Source organism: Carassius auratus, chromosome 22, assembly GCF_003368295.1.
Source record: "Carassius auratus strain Wakin chromosome 22, ASM336829v1, whole genome shotgun sequence".
Classification (NCBI taxonomy): Eukaryota; Metazoa; Chordata; class Actinopteri; order Cypriniformes; family Cyprinidae; genus Carassius; species Carassius auratus.
The window spans coordinates 20814762-20838303 of record NC_039264.1 but is presented as its reverse complement, the minus strand read 5'-3'; the positions used below and the strand labels follow the sequence as shown (position 1 = coordinate 20838303).

General features: G+C 40.5%; 2 long non-coding RNA genes across 3 annotated transcripts; one reads left to right on the top strand and one right to left on the bottom strand.

Annotated features, from left to right (window-relative positions):
* Positions 1-6376: 6376 nt before the first annotated feature.
* LOC113039983 (uncharacterized) lies at positions 6377-16607 on the top strand. 2 transcript variants are annotated; one of them, XR_003275118.1, is made up of 5 exons: positions 6377-7128; positions 14957-15026; positions 15117-15750; positions 15955-16065; positions 16234-16607. It is a non-coding gene; the product is annotated as an uncharacterized LOC113039983 (long non-coding RNA). The 2 variants fall into 2 exon arrangements; XR_003275117.1 differs by lacking the exon at positions 6377-7128 and having other exon boundaries at positions 14522-15026.
* Positions 16608-20412: 3805 nt separating this feature from the next.
* LOC113039985 (uncharacterized) lies at positions 20413-22000 on the bottom strand. The gene is made up of 3 exons (XR_003275120.1): positions 21740-22000; positions 21321-21653; positions 20413-21131 (listed from the first exon to the last, which is right to left on the bottom strand). It is a non-coding gene; the product is annotated as an uncharacterized LOC113039985 (long non-coding RNA).
* Between the last annotated feature and the right edge of the window lie 1542 nt (positions 22001-23542).

Here is a 23542-nt window from a genome sequence, read left to right as displayed (position 1 = left end):
TGTTGTTATTTTTATTATTATTATTATTATTATTATTATTATTATTATTTTCTGATTTATTTTATTACAGATCTACTCATATGGTGTAATTGAGGTTTAAAGCAGGAGTTGGAAAATTAAATCACATTGATGTCAGATGTCATTTGGGGTGATATGAAATACTAAAGCTAATCTGATAACCATTGGATACTTAAATTATATCAGTGGACATTAAGTGTTACATTCATATTTATTCAGTAAGGTCACTGGCTCATTGTTCAGTTAATGTAAATGTAATAATAATGTGCATGTGATTCTCATAAAAAAGGAAACTATGACAAACGCTGTTTTGAAGGGTGATCAACATTGAATTGATTTAGTTGTGATTCTGTATTATTTGTAGATAATAAGACTGAACTTTGTTCTGATCAGACTGGTTCTCAAATACATAGATACGTGTCATTTAGTTTGCATGTCAGCTGATGTTTTACTTTCACTAAGGTGTGGAATTACTGTGTTGACACTCAATACAAGGATGATGAACATATAAACACTGTCAAAGCATCTCAAAATATATCTCAAATATATTTCTCTACAAAATTCTGCTGCCAATTGACTGATATTTTAAGGGATTCATTAATCATATTTGGTAAAGGATGTAGTTTTAATATTAACAAACATAGACAGATATATTAATACAACTATGAGTACACAAAGCATGGAGCACATATGATAGGAGGAATATAAAACTTTTCTTTACGGAGGATAAACAGTGTTAAGAATGGATGGTGGATAGATGGAGTTAAAATATATTTTTACATATCATGAATGAACAATTAGAGAATGATGTACAGATAATCCCATCCATTTTAGGATTCACATTTACAGATGAATTGCCATTAACCTATTTACTGCAGTAAAGTGTGAATCTTTTTAAATCTAAGAGTATACATCTCATTTGGAGACAAGCCTCATATACTGTAAAAAAAAAAAAAAAAAAAAAAAAAAAAAAAAATATATATATATATATATATATATATATATATATATATATATATATATATATATATATATATATATATATTTCCACATTTACTTACCTCAAAACGTTATGCAACAGTAAGCCTCTATGCAGCAGTAAACAGGGTTTATAGCAGCACTGATGGATGTTAATATAATATAAAAAACAACTGCAGTAAATGTTTACCTGGGCAATAGAGTAGGGCCATTGCAGGGCTATATGTCACGGTTGGTAAACCGTGATCTCGGGTTGTTTACACTTTGTGGTGAATTCTGTGTGTTCTGCGTCTGCACTGATTAGTTGTGGGCATCTCAGTTAATTGTATCAGCAACAGCTGCCACTCATTACTCATCTCCTATATAATGGCTTGTCTCACGTCTTGTGTTTGTGAGATCGTTGTTTCATGTCGTTGTGTTACCCCCGTCTGGCTTTAGTGTTAGTTTGCCTTTGGATGTCTGTGTTTTTCCCTAGAACCTCATCCACTCTCCGCACGATCACTCAGCCACGGACACTTACCTTCGGCTCTATTCCCCGCAGTTCCTGTGCCACTCTCTCCTGCTGCCTCACGCCACCAAGACCCGGACTCCCGACCTACACTCCACTTCCGGCTGGATTTCTCACCTACCACCGTCTCCCTGGAGTGTTATCGTCTCATCGTCTTTGTGTGTCGTTGTATTATTTGTCTTCATCTCATTAAATCCTGTTAACTCGCATTTGTTTCCGGACTGTCTTTCACCAGCCGTCACAGAACGATCTCACCCAGACATGGAAGCAGCGAGCACCAACACCCTCACCGATTTCATGCACCATAGCGTCAAGAGAATGGATCAGCAGCAGGAGAGCATCTCGAACACCGGACGCGCTGTCCAAGCGCTGGTGGCACAGGTGTCTGGGCTCACCCAGCAGATCCATTAGCTCACGTCTCCCACTGCGCCCATCGCCTCGCCTGCGCCGACCGTTCCCCCGGGGATTCCCCAGGACCACTTCCGGCCTGAGCCGCGACTTCCGGCACCGGAGAATTACGCTGGTGAGCCAACTTATTGCAGAACATTTCTTAACAAGTGCTCTATGCATTTTGCCCTGCAGCCCCACACTTTCGCCGCAGAAGAATCCAAGGTAGCGTTCACGCTCACACTATTATCAGGCAAGGCTGCCTTATGGGGAACGGCGGTGTGGGAGAATCAACATCCGTGCTGTGCCTCGTTCCACCTCCTATCTGAAGAGATGAAGAGAGTTTTCGACCGGGCCACGACCGGCAGGGAGGCCGCCCATCGCCTCTCGGAACTCCAACAAGGACACTCATCTGTCACTGAATACTCCATCGAGTTCCGGACCCTGGCGGCCGCGTGCCAGTGGAACGAGGCGGCGCAGTGGGATAGATTCCTGCATGGGTTATCCGACTGTGTTCAGCAGTAGATCTACCTCCTCGAGCTGCCTCCTACCCTCAACGAACTCATTGACCTGGCGTTGCGGGTGGAGGCCAGCTCAATTTGGTTTCTGCCTGTCCTGTTGTTCCTGTGTCTGTCTTTCAGAAGGAGACCATGGCGTTGCCAAACGTGCCCGTAGAGTATCTGGACCTGAAGGAAGTGTTCAGTAAGTCCCGGGCTGCTTCTCTTCCTCCGCATCGTCCCTATGACTGTGCCATAGACTTAGTGTCAGGTAAATCTCCGCCTAAAGGCAAGTTATACTCTCTTTCTATTCCTGAGAGGGAGGCCATGGAGAAATACATTTCTGATTCCCTAGACTCTGGGTTCATCCGTCCTTCCTCATCTCCAGCGGGGGCGGGGTTCTTTTTTTGTGGGTAAGAAGGATGGTCCTTTGCGACCTTGTATTGATTACCGGGAGCTGAACAACATTACTATTAAGAATACTTATCCATTACCACTCATGTCTTCAGCTTTCGAGAGGTTGCAGGAAGCATCGGTATTCACAAAATTGGATTTACGTAACGCTTATCATTTGGTCCGCATCAGGAAGGGGGATGAAAGGAAAACTGCCTTTAATACCCCTAGAGGGCATTTTGAATATTTGGTTATGCCGTTCGGGCTTTCCAACTCGCCCGGGGTTTTCCAAGCACTCGTGAATGACGTGTTGAGAGATATGATAGATCAGTTTATATATGTTTACCTGGATGACATACTGATTTTTTTCTTCATCTCTCCAGGAACATGTCCAACATGTCAGACGAGTGCTCCAGAGGTTACTAGAGAATGGGCTTTTTGTAAAGGCGGAGAAGTGCGTATTCCATGCACAGTCGGTCCCCTTCCTAGGGTTTATCGTGTCGTCTGAGGGAATACGAATGGACCCTGAGAAGGTAAAGGCTGTGATAGATTGGCCATCTCCAGATTCCCGTAAGGCCCTACAGCGGTTTCTGGGGTTCGCCAATTTCTATCTGCGTTTTATTCGTAATTACAGCCAACTAGCCTCACCTCTGACAGCCTTGACCTCCCCCAGTACTCCGTTCAGGTGGTCTGACGCAGCTGAAACTGCGTTTTCCAACCTAAAGAGCCGCTTTGTTTCGGCTCCCATCCTTGTCGCCCCTGATCCCACATGGCAGTTCGTGGTGGAGGTCGACGCATCAGAGGTGGAGGTAGGAGCAGTGTTGTCCCAACGTGCTGCTTCAGACGATAAGGTCCACCCTTGAGCGATTTTCTCTCATCGATTATCTCCTGTCGAACGTAATTATGACATTGGCAATAGAGAGTTGTTGGCGGTCAAATTAGCGTTGGAGGAGTGGTGCCACTGGTTAGAGGGTTCAGGGGTTCCCTTTATTGTTTGGACCGATCATAAGAATTTAGAATACATTAGAACTGCTAAAAGACTCAATTCCAGGCAGGCTCGGTGGGCACTTTTTTTCGGTCGTTTTGATTTTACCCTATCGTACCGCCCAAGTTCCAAGAACGTTAAACCCGATTCTTTGTCACGTCTTTTTGATCCCTCCGCCCGTCCCGTTATTCCTGAGTGTATTTTGCTTAAAGAGATTAGTTGTCTCAGCACTCGTATGGGAGGTCGAGTCGAAGGTCAAGACGGCCTTAGAAGGGGTAACGCCTCCGTCCGGTTGCCCACCGAACCGCTTATTTGTGCCGGAGGAGTTAAGGTCCGAAGTTGTCCGGTGGGGTCATTGTTCCAACATGGCTTGTCATCCAGGGATAAGTAGAACTAATGGGTTGGTTAGACAACGATTCTGGTGGCCACGTATGGCTCGCGACGTCCGCGATTTTGTTTTGGCTTGCTCAGTGTGTGCCAGTGGTAAGTCATCTAACCGACCTCCTCCGGGCTCCTTCAACCGCTGTTTGTCCCTTCGAGACCCTGGTCACATATCGCTCTAGATTTTGTTACCGCCCTCCCGCCCTCTAATGGCAAGACAGTCGTTTTGACTGTAGTGGACCGGTTCTCTCCTGCTGCCTCACGCCACCAAGACCCGGACTCCCCACCTACACTCCACTTCCGGCTGGATTTCTCACCTACCACCGTCTCCCTGGAGTGTTATCTTCTCATTGTCTTTGTGTGTCGTTGTATTATTTGTCTTCATCTCATTAAATCCTGTTAACTCGCATTTGTTTCCGGACTTTCACCAGCCGTCACACTATACCTGTGCAGAAACGTCTCTGATGCAAATCATTTAGTAAGCATATAACCATGTTGAACAGCTTCATCACAGTAAGGCTACAACAGTTTAAGATGTATTTGTACAGTACTTAAAACAGGTGAAGAAATATATCTATATCTATATATATATCTTATAAAAAAGGCTTGATATCAAATAATAAACTAAATCCAAAAGGTGACAATGTACTTAAAGTTTAAATCCAAAAACATTCCCATAGTAAAAGTATCCTCTCAAAAATTCCCCCTCTTGATGTTTTTGTACCCTCTCTATGCCAATATACTGTAAAGCACTAACATTGTGGCCCATTCATTCCACAGCATGAGAGAAAGGTCATATGAAATTATAGATGACCAATTACAGCATTGCAGTTCATATGCTTTCATTGTTTACTAGATTTACAAATTGCCAAATGTGTAAGTTCACAAAAAAAAAAAAAAAAAAAAAATGCTGTAAAGTTACACCCTCAGGCCATCCAAGATGTTTTCTTCCTCCACAGTAAAAAAAAAAAAATTGTTGAAACAATTATCCTTGGTGATTAATAAAATGCTAGTCAGCAGCTATCAGCTATTGAGAATCAAAAAAGCATATCAGGGAACAAAATTAATACCTGTGGCTCCTGACAATATTCTGAGGCTTTATGAAGTGAAAAAAATTGGTGTGTGCAAGAAATTCTACATTCTTTACAATATCATTGCCTCCAATCTAGCCATGGTCAAACAGGGAAGTCTGATTATTTTCCAGCAAACTGGTTCAAATAGCTGATTCACCAGTTTATTTACATACAGTAATACCGTAAGGTATACACAATTTAATCCCCCAATAATGGACATGGATATTTTTCCTCTCTAAAGAATATCAAGTGAATAAACGACTATTAATCTAGTTATCTTTTTACATAAACGGTGCAAAAACATAAAAACTTTCATTCCACACCTTCATCCGAGTACTCAGTTCACACATGTGCATATAACCGGCTCATGGTGGCCATGTCTTGAATGGCGCCCTAAACCCTTCCGGTCTTCCTCTGAGTTTTCACCTTCATGACGTAATCCGTTTTGTAAAAGTCTGCTGCAGAGCTCATCCCTAGTGGGGGCTCAGCAGAAGTGCGGATCAAGGGTGCATAGTGGCTGCAAAATGGGTACCCTAAAATGACAAATGGGACACACTACTTTATTGTGAATTTAACGGACAAGTGAACAAGGCGGCTATTGTAAGTCCATAAGACCGCTATTACACATGAAGTGTTCCATTTAGGACAGGACTGGTCTTCTGTCCTAGTCAAATCTGTTTCCTCAGTTTAGAGGCTCTTTCCCAAATCACACCCTAAACCCTTACGTGTCCATACTTTCGTGACATAATTGTCACGATCGCGATCCAGAAAACACAGGGAGAGAGATATCCAAATGCAGGTATGCTTTTATTGGGGTAATCCAAATCGTAATCAGTCCAGGCAGGGGTCAAAACCAAAGTAACAAATCAAACATGAACAGACACAAAACAAACGGGTGACTAAGCTTAAGGGGGTGGAAGCATAGCGAAGATGGCCTTGGTGAATTGATTTTGAGGTGAACACAGTCAGCAACAAGATGACCGAAATCCGGGTTTTAAAACAAACCAGTTACGCGTAATTTGTAACGAGAAAATGGGAACAGGTGTACGGGTTAATCAACGTGTGCTTGTGATCGGTGACTAGACTGGTTGGAGTACTTTGAATACCCCAGGAAACAACAGTATGGGGGGGGGGGGGGGGTTGTGGTGATATGGAGGATTGAGGATCAACTGGAGTGAGGACATTGGAGAGCAGGCAAGTTGCGAACCTATGTGTTTGGACTACTTTGAGTTGAGCGATGAAGGCTAAGGACATATGGCTTATAGTGGAGCTTAAGAATTGGATTGGTAGTGACTGACTCTGTGGACATGAGGAGACTGAATATATCCACCCTCAACAGATAAGTGATTTCTGTATATATTGAGGAGACTGTGTAGCTATGCTAGGAAACTAATAGTGTTGTAAACCTGACTCTACACATGGCTGGTCCTCTTCACCTTGCTCGCTGACTCCCTCGACTGGTAAATAAGTTACCAGCTCCGTGTGACGACGGACTGGCATCTCTTATGCGAGCTGGTTATTTCATGCCTTCCCACTGTGCGAGGTATTGCTCCATACTTTGTTTGCACTGTGTGTTATTGCATGGCGCTTGTTTGTAGTGGTCATATGCTGTGCATGTTTGGTTGGAGTATCCACCTTGTATGAATACTTTGAGTGCAGTTTCATTCACAAATATATTTAACTTGGGTAATTTCTCTCACTCCACAGGAGCGTGAGACACATTGGCTGAGAGTGTTAATAAAAAAACCTTGTACATTGTTGCCTTGTAACAACAGAATCTAGAGAGCTGCTGCTACAGTACATCCCGCAGACCTCCTTCTTCACTGTTACGCTCTAACCATCTGAGTCTGGAGAGCCGTTGTTGTATCAAGTTACACTGTCCCATTGCTGTTACGCTCCAACCGCCTGGTGAGCCCACTGTTACACTAAATTAACATATAATATGTGCAGTGTTTTCTTGTTCCCACAGAGCCTTGAGAGTTGTTGATGTATCAAGCTAAGCTGCCTCATCACTGTTATGCTCTGACCGTCTGATTCTGGAGAGGCATTATGTAACAAGCTAAAGTGCTCCATAGCTGTTACACCCAACCGCCTGAGCCTGGAAAGCAGTTGTTGTTTCAAGTTATACTGCCCCACTGCTGTCTCATGCTCACCTTAATCTATAAGCATTGCAAACACACAGATGAAGTAGCATCTGCAGAAAAAGGAAAAAAAAAAAGTTCCTATGAGTTCCTGTAACTTAACAAGTAGATCATCACTAGAAATGTCAAGGACATAAGTTTGATCCTCATGTAACAAAAATAGAGTATATGTTGTGAAAAACATGATAAGGGCACTGAATATAACAGTGAAGACATTTATTAACACCTAGCAGGGACAAAGTACATGCAGCACCTTCGGTTCAATGAAACTGGAGTGAACCCCATACATCCTAAATGCAAACCTTTTAACCGTTTACTACTCTTAATGTAACAGATGTGTTTGTATGTTAATGAAGTATAGACCCAATGTCTGAGATCTCAGTGTCCCACACCCATTTCCATTAGACACTGTGATTGGCCTAAGTGGTAACGGACTTCTTTAAAATAACTAAGCCACTTGAGCATATTCACCAATCTTACCCTACTGATAAAACATTAATACCTTGAACTCACTGTAAGACTAGACATATAAAATAAAACTAACTGCACATGCAGACAAAATGCTAATGCTAATTGCTAATAACTCAAATCAAAATAATAGTTATTGTTACGAATGATGAATAAATAGTAATTAAAGATGCTAAAAATCTTAACTCTAGTTTAATCAAACAAACTGACGACCAGAATACATCAGGCAAAAAAACCCTGAAATGAACAAGCGAACTACAAAATAAGTCATATCAAACTGTCTCTGTCATGTGTGGACCTTATATCAACAATAAAAGACATTGCAAAAATTCTTAATTTTTGTTTTCTTATCTTCATTGGTTAGATTACAACATTTGCCAGTTTTCATAGAAAAATTATTAAATTGGTTAAAAAAAGAAGAATAATAGCTTGTCATTTCAATATGAATCCTTACATTTAATGTGATTTGATCACAAATACCATTTAATAAATAGAGTAAATCTAATCAGTAACTTACATGAATATGAGAGTGAAGCTTCCTTTAGGCTGTATTCTGGATCCTGATCCTCAGATGAAAACAAGAATTCTGAAAGTTGTCTTGTATATTCCATTGTGTCTCAATACCCTGTCATGTCTTGACTTCAGTTTCTGATCATTTGGTTCGTGACAGACTGAACAGGTGCTCCTAAATGACAGGAGTGGAATCAGTCTGACAGCAACAGAGATAAAAGTAATGGAAAGAGATGTAAACACTTGGCCCCAGGATATTGGAGCTGAATATATCAACAAGACAAAATCTGTGTATATCTGACATACAGGGTGACAAGATGGTTCCTACATAAACACATTAGTGACTTCTTGTAAGGCATATGCAAATAAAATAGGCAAATATGTACATATTAAATTAATATTTAGCTCCATATTCAGTTTGTATTCCTAAACAAATAAGAGTTTTTGTTTTTTTTTTTCAAACCAATGGTTTCCTCTGGAAATAAATTTTTTTAGTCAAATAGGATCTGCAGTTAAGATTAGGCTTCTTGAAGAGACTTTCATGGGTTTTTTTTTCAACAGATTAAATACAGGCATGTGAATTTTGTGTAAGGTCTAAAGGTGTCACAAGAATATGACTTTAGGTGCTTCATGAATGAATCTACTTTAACAGCGATTACTGAGTTGTAAAGTGCAAAGTTCTTTAACAAGACCAAAATGGTCATAAAAGAGCGATTTATAATTTTGTGGGTTTTGTCCAGCAACTACTGTAGTTGAGTGCAGCAGCATATCTCAACCATGAACATTTCTATAAACAAATTTTATCAATCTTATCTTATGTATTAGGCCTATATGTAAACAGAAGGAATATTAAAATAAACAAACTGCTTTAAGAATTAGTTCATCTATTGCTATTCTGAAACTTACCCTTGAAAGTGTTGCTAATATGTGTTCAAGCTGCTGAGCATTTATGCCATAGATGATATTTTCAGTTAATAAAAAATGAGAATGTGTAATAGATGTCTAAGGGGCCTCTGCTGCCCTCAGGAGACTGGAAGTGGTAGTTCTCCACTTACAAGCCTATTGTTAAAATGAGACCCAAGCCATGATTTAGCAGAGAGACCTTTCTGGTCCCACCACTGGATGGCAGCATTTACATTTACTAATGATCTCTGTGTTTCACATGATTGGGTTTCAATGGCTGCTCGCTCCACTATCTCTCAAGGGCCAAAAACATCATAGTTTCAATTTCTACTTAACTGTTTAATGTCAGTGTAGTGGTCAATGTGCAATACTGTTAGTGGTCACAGATTATATGTGCAATATTATGAATATATTTTTATAATTTTACTGGTTTTATTCATTTCTTTACTTCTTTAACCAGGAAGGTCCCATCAAGATCAATATATCTTCTACCAGGGAGTCCTGGTCGAGATAGGCAGCAAAGTAGACATTTACAAAAAGAAATACACATCACCACACAATGAACAAACATAAAACACTATTTTCTAAAAACAATACAAATCCTAGTCAGTTATTAAAACATGTATACAGTTCTACAGTATTGTTCAAAATAATAGCAGTACAATGTGACTAACCAGAATAATCAAGGTTTTTCGTATATTTTTTTATTGCTACGTGGCAAACAAGTTACCAGTAGGTTCAGTAGATTCTCAGAAAACAAATGAGACCCAGCATTCATGATATGCACGCTCTTAAGGCTGTGCAATTGGGCAAATAGTTGAATTAGTTGAAAGGGATGTGTTCAAAAAAATAGCAGTGTGGCATTCAATCACTGAGGTCATCAATTTTGTGAAGAAACAGGTGTGAATCAGGTGGCCCCTATTTAAGGATGAAGCCAACACTTGTTGAACATGCATTTGAAAGCTGAGGAAAATGGGTCGTTCAAGACATTGTTCAGAAGAACAGCGTACTTTGATTAAAAAGTTGATTAGAGAGGGGAAAACCTATAAAGAGGTGCAAAAAATGATAGGCTGTTCAGCTAAAATGATCTCCAATGCCTTAAAATGGAGAGCAAAACCAGAGAGACGTGGAAGAAAACGGAAGACAACCATCAAAATGGATAGAAGAATAACCAGAATGGCAAAGGCTCAGCCAATGATCACCTCCAGGATGATCAAACACAGTCTGGAGTTACCTGTAAGTACTGTGACAGTTAGAAGACGTCTGTGTGAAGCTAATCTATTTTCAAGAATCCCCCGCAAAGTCCCTCTGTTAAAAAAAAGGCATGTGCAGAAGAGGTTACAATTTGCCAAAGAACACATCAACTGGCCTAAAGAGAAATGGAGGAACATTTTGTGGACTGATGAGAGTAAAATTGTTCTTTTTGGGTCCAAGGGCCACAGGCAGTTTGTGAGACGACCCCCAAACTCTGAATTCAAGCCACAGTACACAGTGAAGACAGTGAAGCATGGAGGTGCAAGCATCATGATATGGGCATGTTTCTCCTACTATGGTGTTGGGCCTATTTATCGCATACCAGGGATCATGGATCAGTTTGCATATGTTAAAATACTTGAAGAGGTCATGTTGCCCTATGCTGAAGAGGACATGCCCTTGAAATGGTTGTTTCAACAAGACAATGACCCAAAACACACTAGTAAATGGGCAAAGTCTTGGTTCCAAACCAACAAAATTAATGTTATGGAGTGGCCAGCCCAATCTCCAGACCTTAATCCAATTGAGAACTTGTGGGGTGATATCAAAAATGCTGTTTCTGAAGCAAAACCAAGAAATGTGAATGAATTGTGGAATGTTGTTAAAGAATCATGGAGTGGAATAACAGCTGAGAGGTGCCACAAGTTGGTTGACTCCATGCCACACAGATGTCAAGCAGTTTTAAAAAACTGTGGTCATACAACTAAATATTAGTTTAGTGATTCACAGGATTGCTAAATCCCAGAAAAAAAAAAATGTTTGTACAAAATAGTTTTGAGTTTGTACAGTCAAAGGTAGACACTGCTATTTTTTTGAACACACCCCTTTCAACTAATTGCCCAATTGCACAGCCTTAAGAGCGTGCATATCATGAATGCTGGGTCTCATTTGTTTTCTGAGAATCTACTGAACCTACTGGTAACTTGTTTGCCACGTAGCAATAAAAAATATACGAAAAACCTTGATTATTCTGGTTAGTCACATTGTACTGCTATTATTTTGAACAATACTGTATATAAACGGTCTATTTGTACAGTATATATGTACAGTATATAGTCTTATTTATTGAATGTGGTTATATGTTTATATACAGAAAAATCCAATGACAATAAAGGCGTTCAATTCAATTTCAGTTCAATTCAGTTTACTGAATTTAGACTATCCGATAGTTGAGCCCGGTCTCATGAAAATGCGTATAAATAGTATGCCAAATAAAAACAAAGTCTTGTGGTATTGATACACAAAAATTTACTTTAGCGTGAATATGATACGCACATGTTTGGCGTGCATATAATACGCAGTTTTCACATGCATATGATATGAAATTTGTTGGCTTGCATATTGACACGCAGTTTCCCTTTTAAAGAACACCACACTGCACCCCCTAGGGGACACATTGGGGAATGCAGCCTGCATGACCGGTGTCTGCAGCACGTGTGAAACAATGCCAATCTATTTGTCCACCTAGCCCATGACATCATAGGTGGGATGCCCAGAAGTATAAAAAGGCACCTGCTGAATAAGTCATCCACTTATTTGTCTGAAGGAGACATAAACAGACAGGCTGAAGGCCCGAGTGATGAGTTACAAGTGTTTGCATCTAACGGTTCGATTTCTGCTGCTGCCGAGGCACATCTGATGGACCTTCTGAAACCCACTTAGTGAGTTTGGGCTGAGTACACTGCTCCCCCCTCTTCAGGGTTTTAAGTGAGCAGTCCCTGCTCAGAGTGTAGCTGTCTGCAGGTGGTTCTGCTCCAGCTCAAGCATACTTTGATGTGGAGTATGTCGTTCTGAGGGCAGCTATGTTCTAGCCTGGCTTGGGTTCACCTTGACACAAGCTCTCTCAAGTAAGCGCTGAAGTCTTTGTCCTGTCTTCTGCCTTATCTGAGGGAACTGCTATTCTAGGATAGTGTCCAGCCCTCTAGTATTCTGGCCGTGGCCGTGATTGCTCCCCTGCTAAGGGTCTTAAGTAGTTGTCTCTTTGAGCCCTTGCCTAGACAGTGCTATCTCCCCTGCTAGGGTTGTAGTAGATAGCCCACTCTCTGTGGTCTGGGTAGTCTCAGTCGGCCCCCTTATGGTAGCCCATTCCTTGGTACTTAGCTATCTGAGAATTTAAGTAGCTTTCTTTGAGCTATCTTTTGTGAGGCTTTCTAGTTAGTATCTTCAGAGGTCTTGAGTATACAGGCTTATATGGCTCAAATAGCATAGCTATCTGAGGATAGTTGTGCTCTTAACTTGGGTGGGATGTTCCCCTTGGTATAATCGGGTTCCCCATTTCTGCCAAGATGTGTGAGTGGCCTGTGGCGCACCTTTCTGAGTAAAGGTTTGGTGCACATCTGTTGCTTCCTTGGTGCCCCCAACAGGTGGACAGGCATGCACCTCCACACGGCATGGTTGAATTTCATTCCACAATGTGCCCCCTTGGGGGTACAGCATGAAGTTCCCTAGAAGCAGAGCGTCTCGGGTTACGCATGAAACCATGGTTCCCTGAGAGGGAAAAAGATGATGCGTCCCCTTGCTATGCCTTCAGCCTGTCTGTTTATGTCTCCTTCAGACAGCTAGGTGGATGACTTATTCAGCAGGTGCACTTTTATACTTCCAGGCACCCTTCCAGTTTGTTGTTTCATACATGCTTCAGACACCATTCATGCAGGCTGCATTCACCAATGTGCCTCTTAGGGGGCGCAGCGTCTCATTCCTTCTCAGGGAACCGTGGTTACATTCAATTCAGTTCAAATCTATTTGTATAGCACTTTTTATGATGCAAATTGTTACAAAGCAACTTTACAGAAAATTAAGTTTCTACAATATTTAGTAGTAGCTTATCAGTGGTAACTGTCAGTGTATGTAGATATGGCAAAAATGTATGGAAAAATCAATTAAAGACCTAATCAACCAGACGATGAACACTATTAACAGCAATTATTATATGATGCAGTCAAACTTGTAGCAATATTTGTTGTTTCAAGGTTGGCATCATCTGAGGTCCTCTGAGGGTCAGCATCATCTCTTCTCAGGTGATCTGGATCCAGACTGGAGCTTGTTTAAATCCTAGTTACCACGGGATATAAATCCCATGGCAAAACAACAAATAGAGACATCATTAGCATAGCTGCTGATCCAAGAATAAGAATGCACATTTGATCAGATATAACTGCAGTCCAAAATTATGAGATGCATTATTCAGATCCTTGCCGTTGGAAAGTGTTTTTAATCTAGATTTAAACAAAGAGAGTGTGTCTGAACCCCGAACATTATCAGGAAGGCCATTCCAGAGTTTGGGTTCCTATCCTAGGAACTACCAAAAGTCCAGTGTTTTGTGACCTTAGGGTGCGTGATGGGTTGTAACGTTGTAGAAGGCTAGTTAGGTACACAGGAGCTAAACCATTTAGGGCCTTATAGGTAAGTAATGATAATTTGTAACTGATACGGAACTTAATAGGTAGGCAGTGCAGAGACTGTAAAATTGGGGTAATATGATCATATTTTCTTGGTAAGGACTCTAAGTGCTGTATTTTGGACTTCCTGTAGCTTGTTTATTGACGAAGCAGGACAACCACCTAGAAGTGCATTACAATAGTCCAGTCTAGAGGTCATGAATGCATGAACTAGCTTTTCTGCATCAGAAACAGATAACATGTTTCGTAGCTTGGCAATGTTTCTAAGATGGAAGAATGCAGTTTTTGTAACATGGGAAACATGGTTTTCAAAACATTTTTATATATCCTTTTCTTTTTTTTCTTTTTTTTTAATCCGGATTTAATTGGAAAAAAAAAATATTGTTCATCCAATCTTTTACATTTTTAACACACTCTGTTAGCTTAGATAATTTAGAAGTTTCATCTGGTCTCATTGAGATATATAGTTGAGTATTATCAGCAAAACAGTGGAAAATTACATGCATTACCCCAGACGTTATGTATGCCAAAGTTAATTTTTGTGTATCAATTCCACAAGTTTTAGTTTTTATTTGGCATATTATTTATACACACTTTTAATGGGATGGGGTTAGTTTGTGAGGGGTAAGTAACTGCAAATTATGAGAGAGAAAAAGAGAGCAATTCAAGGATAAAAAAAGTGTAAAAGAGCACATTTGGCCCATACCTGGAGCTTGCATAGTCTGCCCTTTATTATCAGAGATCATTTTCTCAGAGTAAATGTCACGAATGATGCCAAACTGATGCTTCCTGTGAAATCTGACCTATTAATATAAGATACTGTGAATTGGGCAATGAAAAGGCAATGAAGACGTATTTTAAATTTTTATGTACGCAATAACTTATTTTTGTTCATTTTTAACCAGAAATCTTCTCTAATAAATAAAATATGTAATAAAACATTTAATAAAGTTAAAAGGCCCTTCATTATTGAGGTTTTGGAACACTGCGTGTAAAAAAAAAAAAAAAAAGTAAATTGACTTCCTCTTCTTCGTTTCTTTCTTGTCGCCTTCACACATGCAGTGTGGAGGGAACCAGATTTTATATTGAAGTGATCCAGACAACAACATGAAGATTAAACCGCTTCAGCTCTGTAAGTTATGTTTTATGAATATTTTTGACATAGATTTACAAACTTTGGAAAACTCAAAACTTTTGTAATAATTTTTTTTTTTTCACACAGTGGTATTAATCTGTTGTCAGTATGCAGTATCAAATCTATTAACTGATCTGGGATCAAATGTGATCATAAACTGTGATCTTGATGAAAATGAGGTTTATTGGATTTTACTGAAAACAGCAGATCCTCCAACAGTCATTCTACGATCTTTCTCAACACCAACAAAATCACCTTTTTACCATAATAAATCATTCAGAAAGAAATATTCAGTGCAGTTTAAACATGGTCTGGTTATTAATAATGTGACTGCTGATGAATTAGGAGTTTATTACTGTATGAACACAGAAACACCTCCAAAACTCAGCAACAGCACCAGAATATACTTCAACGGTGAGTGACAGTCTGATATTCAGTGTGATTATTGACATTTGTTTTTTACTACAGTTTTATAAGAAAAAAATGTAAGCCCTCTCATTGTTTGCTTCACATAGAGATGAATCTATTATAAATATTTGATTTAGTTCTATAAAACTGTATCATTGTCATTGTGCTCCAGTAAAACACTGACAGTAACAGACTGTGCATGTTTTCTTTACAGAATCAGTTCAACCATCTGCGAGGTACAATCAAACACAATGGCAAATTATTATCATCATATCTGGTCTGATGAATGGGTTTCTGATCATTGTGCTGATCGGTGAGTTATTTTTCTTAAATTAAGTAAGCAAATTAAATAAACACTTGTGGTGTCTGTGAAAATATCCATATGATGCTCTTCTGCAGCTAGGAGGTGAATATGTTTTTCATAGTCCTTTGACTTTAGTTTATCATGTTTGTGTCTCCATATATTTATTGTTACAGTTTAAAAATATTGAATCTGAATTGTCGGTTTCATTCTTAGTTTTCGCTGCTAAAAAAGCAGAATGGTTGGAAAAGTCTGTTTATAATGCTGATCTGCAGACAAAAGTTACATATCGGCTTCAGGATGCAAAACTTTTAACAGTACAATAAGGTAAATATTTGAAACCATTTAAAATCTTAAAATTGTTACTAAAATGTATTACTATTATTTTTATAGAATTATTTAAACTGAAGGTTTATAATTACAACAAACTAAAGCAAATTAGTTTTAGGTTAAGTGCAGCTGAAATGCTAATTGTTTTCCTCATTGCTCTTTCAGTGTGCCGAGGTGAAGAACTAGTCGTCTGAATATTGAATATTTAAATTAAATGTAATATTTCCCCCATTACTGGTCAGTAAACAACAACAAGACAGTTTAGGAGTTAGTCATGCATTAAGCATCTCTGTCAGATTCATTGAAACTCCTTTATCAAGTCTGATGTAAAGTTTTTGATCCAGTTCATTCACATTTAGCCATTAAAATGTTTTTGCGTGTAACATTAAATCAACTGAAAACAAATCAAAGTCAGACCTTATACGGTGTTACATAGCAATTTAACAATGTACTTCTTACTTTGTTACTTTGTTAACTATTTCAGAAATGAAAACATATTTGTGTTTTATATAATTTTGCATTTAGCAAAAAAATGTATGTGTCTAGCCCTTTCACAAAAATCAATCAATCAATCAATCAATCAAATTTAATAAATAAAGAATAAAAAAAGTAATATTGTTTTCATTGCTTTTGGTCCACTTTGTCTTGTATTCTAATAAACAGCCACCACAATTTTATATAACAATTAAATGTTTCAGTTCTAGATCACAAAAAAAAAAAAAAAAAAAAAAAAAAAAAGCCCAGTCTAGCAAATATGAAGTTGAAATATTTAATATTATTGTTAAGACTAGTGAACAATAGAGCAAATATACAAAGTACAAGCAATAGCAGAAATTGTAAATATATAAAACAAGGACACCGATTAAACTATTAAACTGTTTTTTTAGGTGTTTAGGTTCAGAAATTATCAATATTTTAATTTAGTTTGATATCTACATAAAATTATATAATATCAGATCTTTAATCATATTTGTATAATATTATATTAACTATGTTGATTGCTTTATAAAAATAACAGTTGTTCTAAAAAAAAGAAAAAAAAAGAATTACAAATAAACTGTGCTAAACCAAAACCAGAAAAATGTCCCACTGGTTTGGTCGTTTTGCTCACAAACAGCGTCTGTCACCTTTGTCTAGAGTTGAGGTTTTGTAAAACCTTTACACATTTATGTTACTTAGTTCTCATAGCTCAGATGGAAACAGCAACACTGCAGAATAAACTCTGTCTTGTGACATGATGCTTTTGTTTGTGTATCTAGATATGTTTAATATAAGGCCATTAGACAATAAATCAACTTCACACTTGATGCTGACATTTCTGTGAATATTCAACAGTTAATGGACTGTTTAAATAACTTTTACATGTCCTATATTTCTTTAAAATCAAGTTCTATTAAGCCTGTATTTATAATACATTATAAGGGTACTCTTAAGGCATTATAATTAATGCATAATGCATAATAAATAAAAAAATACATCATAATTCTATACATATTTGTGGTTAGAAGTTTAAGAGTATGATTATTTATAATGAATACCATATTAAATCTTCTTCATTTACAGTATAATGGACTGTATCATATCTTGACATTGTTTAATATCTGCACTGTATCTGTCATGATCATTACATGGAGTGCCCATGAACTTTTGTAGAGGGCACTCCAATCAGGACAATTCCACACTCTCCACCAGATGTCAATTGGACTCTAGCACCTCTTATCTGTTGCACCACACCCTACTACATTTCCCATTAGTCTCTGCATCACAATCACCCTGCCACACCTGCACATCATTCCTCAATCAATCTCCTTGCCACACCTGCACCTCATTTACACACACATATAAGCAGCACACTCACTCTCACTCACTGTGAAGTCTTGTTTAGCCAGTCTGACATTTCCGAGCGGTTTCCTTGTGTTTCCCTTCTGTACCTGACCTTTGGATTGTTTATACCGACTCTGATTCTCTGCTGCCTGCCCCGACATCTGCTTGTTCCTGTTATCGATTCTGATTATCCCCACATACCTGATGCCGTTACTGATCATTGCCTGTCTGACCATTCTCATTAAAAGTTCTGCACATGGATCCGAATCTCTCTGTCTCATCATTACAGAAGACTTCGCCAAACCAGGATCCAGCAGCTTTCTTGAACCCCAGACCAGGTATGGAGTCAGCTAACAGTTCATGCAACCCTATAAAGGTGCTATGCTCCATCTTTCAGTATGGTAGACCAGTTGAGCTCTTTGTGGAGGAATTCATTCAGTATAGTCACCTTTTGCCTGGGGATGAGGAACTGGTAAAGGACTGTTTCTGGAGTGGTCTTGATACTAGGGTAAGCTTGAGTTTACCGGAGGGAGACCCTAGCTGGACCCTGGGACAGTTTATTGACTTTGTGTTGGAGTTTTGTGGCTCTCCTTTTACAGTTGAGGAGGTTACTTCTCCAATGTATCCAGCTCCTATCTGTAAGATGGCCGCCAGCCCAGAGCCACAGCACAAGATGGCCGCCAGCCCAGAGCCACAGCACAAGATGGCCGCCAGCCCAGAGCCACAGCACAAGATGGCCGCCAGCCCAGTGCCACAGCACAAGATGGCCGACTCAACGACTGAGCCTCCAGACCAGGTGCCACCGACTCGCCACCATAGAGGGCGGAGGAGGAGGAGACAGGTGTCTAGCATTCCTCAAAGCCCAGAGATCATTACCGAGGCCGTTCCAGAGGCAGTACCCGAAGCTGAGGCGTCTCACGTCTCTACAGGCAGTCCAAAGGCAAGTCAGGTGCCCATTGACTTTCCAGAGTCGAGTCAGTTCCCAGTGGACCCTCCAGAGTCGAGTCAGGTCACCGTTGACCATCCAGAGATGGGTCAAGTCACCTCTAACACCCAAGAGTCAAGTAAAACAACAGTTAAACTTCATGAGCCAAGACAAGTCACAGTTGATCCTCAGGAACCAAGTCAAGTCACCAATGATCTTCATGGGCAAAGTCAGGTCACCAATGATCTTCATGGGCAAAGTCAAGTCACCATTAACCTCCGTGAACTAAGTCAAGTCACCATTAACCTCCGTGAACTAAGTCAAGTCACCATTGATCCTCAGGAACCAAGTCAAGTCACCAATGATCTTCATGAGCAAAGGCAAGCCACCATTAACCTCTGTGAACCAAGTCAAGTCACAGTTGTTCTTCAGGAGCACAGTCAAGTCACCAACGATCTTCATGAGCACAGTCAAGTCATAGTTGATATTCATGAACCAAGTCAAGTCACAGTTGATCTTCATGAACCCAGTCAAATCACCACAGATCTACCAGAGCCTCATCACAACTCAGAGCTCTCGTCCTATCCTGTCACGGCCAGGGAGGCCGTCAATGAGCTGTCATTCATTCTGGTCAGGGCTACGGGGACCATACACCAACTCTCTGTCCTGTCATGGCCACGGAGGCCAGCTACCATCTCATCACGGCCACGGAGGCCGCTATTAACCTGTTTATGTTCACTGTTTCAGTCCCACCTGACCAGACTTGCTTTCCTGTGCCATCAACTCTACTGTGGTGGTCGTCTGCTCCGCCCTGGTGGGCTTCTGCCCCATCATCTCGGCTGTGGTGGTCCTCTGCTCCACCCTGGTGGGCTCCAGCTCAACCTGCTCCGCTCTGGTGGGCTCCCACGCCACCTGCTCTGCCTTGGTGGACCCCTGTTACAGATTTAGGCCCATGGCGGGTCCCTGTTTCCTCTGTCAGGCCAAGGAAGGGCCCTTGTTTCCCATGTCAGGTCCAGGAGAGACTCCTGATCTCCATGTTAGGCCCAGTTGTGCCTGCTCTGCCCCAGTCCTCGACCACTCCACTTCCTCATGGACCTGGCCCTCCGTCCCTCCCCCTCCTAGATCGTTTTGAGCGTCTGGAAGCCGCTCCTTTGTGGGGGGGCTATGTATGTCATGATCATTACATGGAGTGCCCATGAACTTTTGTAGAGGGCACTCCAATCAGGACAATTCCACACTCTCCACCAGATGTCACGGGGACTCTAGCACCTCTTATCTGTTGCACCACACCCTACTACATTTCCCATTAGTCTCTGCATCACAATCACCCTGCCACACCTGCACATCATTCCTCAATCAATCTCCTTGCCACACCTGCACCTCATTTACACACACATATAAGCAGCACACTCACTCTCACTCACTGCGAAGTCTTGTTTAGCCAGTCTGACATTTCCGAGCGTTTTCCTTGTGTTTCCCTTCTGTACCTGACCTTTGGATTGTTTATACCGACTCTGATTCTCTGCTGCCTGCCCCGACATCTGCTTGTTCCTGTTATCGATTCTGATTATCCCCACATACCTGACGCCGTTACTGATCATTGCCTGTCTGACCATTCTCATTAAAAGTTCTGCACATGGATCCGAATCTCTCTGTCTCATCATTACAGTATCTTTCTACAGCTTGTGAGTGGTTAGATGTTTGAGTGTTTCCCGTGGAGCTGATGTTAATTAATTCATGTGAGCTTAATACTCCAACTGAAAATAATGTAATGTAAATAAAAAAAATTTTACCACACATTAACATGGTTTTACTACTAGCTTCATCATGGTATTTGTAGTAAAACTGATTATGCTAATGGTTATCAATCCGAATGACTATAGCCTGCGCAATGCACGCATACAGAGCGTGTGATCTCTGAAACGCCCAGATGTATAAAACTGGTTTCTAAAATAGTTTAGAAAACTAGTACTGTCCTAATAGGGCATTATACTGCATTATAACTATGATAATTATTATCCATTGTCAAAGTGGAAGCAACATGTTCATTGTGTTATAAATCATACTCTTAAAAGCTTTAACCACAAATTAGTAATTATTATAATATATTAAAACTGTTTTACATTTTATAAGATTTTCAAAGTGTGACAGACCACAAACACTCTCAAGTGAAATATTATTTAACAGGCTATTAACCCTAATACAATAACTACAATGCAAACCCGGAGCACTGATTTCCCCAAACTGTCTGCTCCTGAATCTTCTCTTTGGTTTTCTTTGTCTCTTGATCCATTTCCTTTTTCTGCTGTTGACTCTACAAGAAAAGAGTATAGAAAACTAAAATATTACTGCACTGTGATAATCACAACAGATCTTTCAGCTTTCTTTATATACAGCAGAATTCAGACTGAAATATCAGTAGATAAAACCCATATTGTATTCAGATTTTATAAAGCTTTTAAAAATGTAAATCTTCATGCATCAATCAACCAGTTTTACAGACCGCTGATGATCAGCTCTACAGTCCTCTGTTGAGAATCAGATGGGTTTGTGATGAAACAGATGTATTTTCCTGCATCAGCGTGAGAGAGAGAAGTAAGTTTGATGGAGAAGTTTCTTCTCAGATTCTCATTCGGAAAAGTTTCAGCTCTGTTCTTGTACTGTGTCTCTTGTCCTACTACTGAATGTTTGCCCTTAATTATACTGTACACAATTTTGTCATTTTTGTCTCTCCAGTGGACATTAGTGTCTTGAAGTTTCAGATCATGTTGAGCTGAAGAACACGGCAGGACAACAGAACCACAGATGAAACCCTCTACTGTGACCTGCAGAGAGACTGAAATCACACAAGCATTAAGTCCAAACATGCAATCTGACATCTATAGGATACATGATTTCCACTGTAATTAGATTTTTGCTCACCTTTATGTATGTATGTCTGTGCAAAAACAAAGATGAACCAGCAACTGTGGAAACAAAGAGAAGTAGATCATGACACCAGTAATGCCAATGATATGGGTTTAATTGGGTTTAGACGTTGTAAGAAAAAATGATGAGGGCATTAAATATATCAGTGAAGAAGTGTATTGCCATGTATCACCAGTGGTGGACAATAACGGAGTATCTGTACTTCGTTACTGTACTTAAGTCCTTTTTTTCAAGTATCTGTACTTTACTGGAGTAGTTTTATTTTGAGTAACTTTTACTTTTACTTCACTACATTCCAAAGCATAAGATCGTACTTTTAACTTCACTACATTTCATAAAAAAATATTGTTACTATCACGGTTCAATGGAGGACAGGAGGCAAATGCAAGTAATAATGTTTATTGTTGGAAGGTAATGATGAGTAGATGTTGGAGAGTGACGCAGGGCGGATTAATAGGAGAATGAAATACGGGCTTTATTTTAGACACATGAAAGGCGGGATGAATTCTCCTGTACGCAGGAGGAAGTTTGAGGCGGACTTCCACCGGGCTAATGATCTTGGTGACAGTAAACGGGCCAATAAATTTGGGAGCCAATTTATTAGATAAGGAGTGGAGAGGAATATTCTTAGTAGAAAGCCACACCTTTTGACCCACGACGTATACAGGAGGCCTAGACCGGTGGCGATCGGCTTTAGCCTTGGTGCACGCCCCCACTTGGAGTAAAGTCTCGCGGGCTCTAGTCCAAGTGCAGTGACACCTCTGGACGAAGGTGTGTATGGAGGGGACCGCAACTTCGGATTCCAGACTGGGAAAAATAGGTGGCTGCTAACCTACACTACACTCAAATGGAGATAGGCCCATAGCTGATATTGGTAAGGTATTGTGGACGTACTCCACCATAGACAATTGTTGGCTCCAGGAGGAAGGATTCTTGGAAACCAAACATCGCAACGTCCTTTCCAAATCTTGGTTGGCTCTCTCGGTTTGACCATTGCTCTGGGGATGAAACCCTGAGGACAGACTTACTGTCGCTCCCAGTAATCTACAGAATTCTCGCCAAAATTTGGACTCAAATTGGGGTCCCCTGTCGGAAACCACATCTTTCTGGAGGCCATGTAAACGAAAGACGTGGTCTATGACGGTCAACGCAGTCTCCTTGGTTGAGGGTAATTTGGGCAAGAGAATAAAGTGGGCAGCGTTCGAGAACGGGTCCACCACGGTCAAAACTACCGTGTTGCCCTGGGAGGGCAGGAGGGCGATAATAAAATCTACTGCGATGTGGGACCAGGGTCTCGAAGGGACCGGCAGCGGTTGAAGTAAGCCATCAGGGGGTCGACTGGAAGTCTTACCAGTGGCACAAACCGAGCAAGCCAAAACAAAACTGTGAATGTCGCTAGCCATAAGTGGCCACCAGAATCGTTGCTTGACCAAAAATTTAGTATGGTTAACTCCTGGATGACAAGACACATTAGAACAATGCCCCCACTGGATAATGTTGGACCGTAATCCCTCTGGCACAAATAAACGGGTCGGTGGGCACCCGGGCGGAGGCGTTACCCCTTCTAAGGCTGTCTTGACCTTCGATTCGATCTCCCATGTGAGTGTGGAGACCACTAATGTCTCAGGAAAAATACGCTCGGGAGTGGACAGGCATTCGGAATGGTCAAAAATACGTGACAAGGAATCGGGTTTAATATTTTTGGAACCCGGGCGGTACAAGAGAGTAAAATCAAAACGTCCGATAAAAAGTGCCCACCGAGCCTGCCCGTAGTTCAGCCTTTTGGCAGTGCTAATA